This window comes from Lissotriton helveticus, chromosome 5_1 (assembly GCF_964261635.1).
Source record: "Lissotriton helveticus chromosome 5_1, aLisHel1.1, whole genome shotgun sequence".
Classification (NCBI taxonomy): Eukaryota; Metazoa; Chordata; class Amphibia; order Caudata; family Salamandridae; genus Lissotriton; species Lissotriton helveticus.
This window is the reverse complement of record NC_136065.1, coordinates 303,720,334-303,725,046: the sequence shown is the minus strand read 5'-3', so window position 1 is coordinate 303,725,046 and position 4,713 is coordinate 303,720,334. Positions and strand designations below refer to the sequence as shown.

The 4,713-nt window shown below is 38.1% G+C and overlaps 1 long non-coding RNA gene across 1 annotated transcript; it reads right to left on the bottom strand.

Annotated features, from left to right (window-relative positions):
• Positions 1 to 2,631: 2,631 nt before the first annotated feature.
• LOC144753125 (uncharacterized) lies at positions 2,632 to 3,837 on the bottom strand. Its single transcript, XR_013594210.1, has 4 exons — positions 3,417 to 3,837; positions 3,245 to 3,319; positions 3,025 to 3,148; positions 2,632 to 2,719 (listed from the first exon to the last, which is right to left on the bottom strand). It is a non-coding gene; the product is annotated as an uncharacterized LOC144753125 (long non-coding RNA).
• Between the last annotated feature and the right edge of the window lie 876 nt (positions 3,838 to 4,713).

Sequence of the window (4,713 nt, the reverse complement as noted above, 5' to 3'; positions counted from 1 at the left end):
AGCATAGAGCAGCTTCTGAATATGCAATGGGCATTTGCATTTACTTGACATTTTTCTACAACCTTAGAGCATATTGTGAGACCGATAAATTCAAGAGCAATGTAGATCAATGACTTTAGTTTCCTCAAAATGACTTAAGAAGTGTGAATGCCCTCTTAATAACATCCCATTGGAACAGGGCAAGGTGTATAAGAATTTGGATTTTAATTTCACAAGTAACCTTCGTTGGGGTAAACATCTGAGCATGTTAAAAATGTCCTTATTGGTACTATGAATGCCTTAAAAAGATTTGATGTCTAATATGGTAGATTATCAACTGACCCTTGAAAAAAAACATTTCAAGGCAAACTCGTGCTGCAGGCTTTAGAGGGAGCAGAGCTATTATGTCTCAATAAGCGAGTAAGCTGAGATAGTTTGGAAAGGGTGTGTCTGAAGAGGCTCTTCTGTGTCCCTCAGAATACAAGCAGATAGCTAACACACGAAAGAGGAAGTTACAGGAATTAAATGATTGTTGTATACTCTCCTTAGACATACATTTACAAGAAGACAACACTCCTAGAAGCAACAGTCAATTGTCTTATGAAATGACCACACCATGTATGTCCTCACGTAGGATGATGAACCCTCATCTAACTAGTCTAGTATGCTTCTTCCATGGTTTTCCCATCTAGTACTGGAAAGCATTCAAGAGTACTACTCTTTACTGGTTGTACAGTCTCCTGCTTACTGGTTCCCTTGTATGTGTGAAGTAATGTCCGTACATTGACATTCTTCTTCTCCCTTTGTGAGTGTCTCATATACAATACAATTGAGTGTGGGTGAGCTAAAAAAATGTTTTTTATGTCTGTCTCCCTCTCACAAGTTTAAAGACAAGAATCGAGCAACGGACACCACTTCTCTTTTTCTTCTACATGTTTTGGCACTCAAGTATTGCCTCTACAAGGTCAGGCGCCTTTCAACAAGACTATGTCTTGGTATCTCACATCTAATGTTGTGAAACCGTCCCTGGTTTAAAGGGCATGTTATGCAAGTGCATTCAACATATCCTTTGTTTTTCATAGGCTGGGGCAACAGCAGTGGAAACATGCCTTTTATAGAACAGGTATACCCTGAGCTTAACCCTGCAGGCTTCCGTCTTTTGGCAGACAGGTACTGCTAACGCATTACTGCTAGCACATCAGCAACGCAAACTTTATCTGTCACAGAACACACATTGTTCTGGCCTCAGCTGTATGTTTTATTCTTCACAAAACAAGTTCAGCATGGCAGCAGCAAAGCAAGATTCTCTTTCACAGTATGCAGCAAGTGCAATCTTCTGTCCCCCGCAGATCAGATTCAGCAGGGCATGCTAGTACAATCACAGAACACATACAATTAAGGCATGAGTGACATGTAGGTCACAGACAGGTTTCGGGAGTGTGAGCTTAAGTTGCTGATAGGAATATATAGGTGAAACAGTGAGTCAGTTTGCAAGTTCCGACACTATTCTCACTTAGGTGAGCCTCCAAGTCAGCATCCTGAAAGTCCTCCTGTTGTCATATCCTGCAATATTGTTGTTGTTACAATTTAAAGATCAATTGGCAAATAAACCGGCCTCTCTAAAGGTCCTCGGTTCTCCCCCATTATCCCTTCTGTCTCTATATTCTCCATCCCTCTATTAAATATTCCCAATTTCTCGCGCTCTAGTCAGTCTTTACGTCTATCCATTCTCTCCCTTCATCTTGTTTCTGTCTCCCCTCCCTGTCACATTCAGTTCCACTTACACTTCTCTTTCTTCTAAATCTCTTCTCATTTAATTATAATTTCACCTTCTCTTGTCATTTTACTTTCTTTGCTTTGCTTCAACTCCTCACCCTCTTCACGCACACCTGTTTTTCTCTAGCCCAAATAATTTATCTTGCATGTCTTATGTCACACATTTTCCCCATCCTCTCATCCACCCCTCTCTGATTTCTTCCTCTATACTACTATCTCCCTGTGCACCAACTATGGATGGCGACACAATTTTTGCCATCCTCGTTCCAGGTACATTTTTCTAGCAGTGTGGGCATCTATCCAGTATTTTCACCCCCAAAAAGTGAACATGCTTTCGCATATGACTTCTACCATAATCTCCTATCACAGACACAGCTACTGTCATATACAGTTTGCATGGGTGAAAGAGAATTCATGTAAAAATCAAGGAGGCCCCCTTCTGTGAAAAGGTCTGGGACCAGGGGTTATGAATCTGAAAAAATACTAGTGTCCCTGTTTGTAAAATAGACCTTATATATGGTCTCAAACAATATACACTTTTTAATTACCTAGTTTTTGGCAAATCTACCAATCCCGATAAGAAATGAACCTTCTGTACTAGAAAAGGATTCACAATAAGGGATATTAGTACCGCTAGTGTTTTTTACAATATAACAATATTAGCAAGATATTAATATCAAAGCAACATCACAATTCAACAGAAGTTAAGACAATCTAAGAAATAAAGATAATATGAACAAAACTAGGATACCATATAAAAAACATCCATATGTTTATTGTACGTCTTGGCGTAGTAATAGCATATAAAATCAATACATAAAATCATACATTTATAATATCAAACATATAAAGCCAAAAAACATTTAATACAGTTTTAGCACAAATGGTTTAAAAAGTTCATGAGAACAGGTGTCGACGTGGCGTTTCGGTTATGTGTGATAAAAAACCTTCTTCAGGACGGTTTCTATAAAGAAACACAAAATTATTATATCGTAATAATACATACATTGCCTATGACTAATAATTCATTTTATTACTTCCTAGATGTCCTCCAAACAACATATCATATACTCTTAAAAAGTCAAAAATATTCAATCTATATTGTTGCTATATATAATATTTACACTAGTGCCCTATATTCTCATGTGGTAGGTTTGCCAAAAAGTGGGGATGGGAGAACCAATTGAAAATAAACAGGGATAGTCTAATGTGGCCCTGTATTGTTTATATAAGGAGGTAGATAGATTAATATGGTCTCTTTATTCTTACCTCAAATTATAAAATTCAGCGTTATCTCTGAGGTATGGAGATGGACCGGGTCCTGATTTGGACACAACGGATTAGCAAGGATATCACCACAAGACAATTTAGGTGTATCTGCGCAATAGAATTTCTGTAAAATTGATAGGTATCATACGATTAATGTTGATATTGAAGCTAAACACCTTGTACGAGTTTATTTATGTTCAGATATAACAAAATATAATACCTTATGTCAGTATCTTGTACATTGATGCTGCTAGGGGGGGAGCCACCGATGTCAGTTTCAATTTCTTGCTTTTGGCTGAAAGTGAGATAAAGAGTACGATTTAACGTCTCTCTCTCTATTTTGCTTATTTACCTTTTTGTTTGTCTAATTAATCAATAAGCAAGAAACTCACCATACACTAATTTCATGGAGAATCGCTGTAGTCGCGAGTTTGTACACTTCGTTCTTCGACTTCACTAGATTAGGGGGTTGACCTCCCGTTGTTCTAGGTGATTTCTAATAAGAAAGGTGAAAGGACATATCTTGATTCTGTCTTTTCGTATTTTGAAAATACGATGTGGCAAATAAAGCTATCTATGCGTCTGTGCCCCACCCTTTCTATATGACTATGGTTTATAAAGTCTGATATACAGGAATTTCTGTTGGTATCTCGGTCTAGTAAGACCAGGCATTCTTGTTTCCGTATCGTTATTGACAGACAATTTTTTACCATAACCCGGATTCGAAAATACCATCTTCATGGCCCCGGAGTGATGGTTATCATATCGTATTTTGCACCATTATTAAAACGACCCTTTTATTGATTTGTATTCAACCCTGGTTAGTGTTGTAAACCTCTCTCTATTTTAGGTAGGTTGCATATATCAGTCATAGTGTTTATTAATAAATCGTAGGGTCAATGAAAATTCTATAGTAAGACATACACGCCCCTAATGGCCCCAATCTATAATATAAAGCGAGGTTCTCTAAATCTTTGGGTTCGTGGCAGGATATATATAAGCGGGATTTACATAAATAACCGCCTTCTCTCCTTACCGGATACTCTAGAGTCGACCTCCCTGCTCCCTCCAATACAGCGTCTCGGGATTCTGTTTTCAGTTCAGTAGATAACCGCTTTGGCGGGTGAAGTTACTGTTTAAATAAGTGCTTTGTCGCTATTGGTTTGAACTCACTTCGTCCGCCATTGGATGGATTGGTGTCACGTGACCAAAAAAAACTTTCGGAAAGCTTTATTCAATCTTTGTGTCTTGTCTATCGCTATAAATGCACAGATTATATACGCGCTGTCTAGCATGATATACCTTCTTTAGATAGTAATGGAAATTCGGTATTGTGTTAGATTATCGGGATTGGTAGATTTGCCAAAAACTAGGTAATTAAAAAGTGTATATTATTTGAGACCATATCTAAGGTCTATTTTACAAACAGGGACACTAGTATTTTTTCTGAAAGAGAATTCAGACACTATTGGTCATCAACTGCGGTGATTGAGGTAGTTTACTGTGGGTGTCCTGGGGCCTGTCCTACTATGGCTCTGCAAACTCAGCCAACTACAACCCTTTTAGCACTTAACACTCAAGGTAGCAAGGGCAAGCAGTCACAGGCTTTTCAGGGTGGTATGAGCACAATCTCAGAACATAGCAATCAACCAAAAAGATACAATACCTTCAATTTTCAGCTCAGTGCTT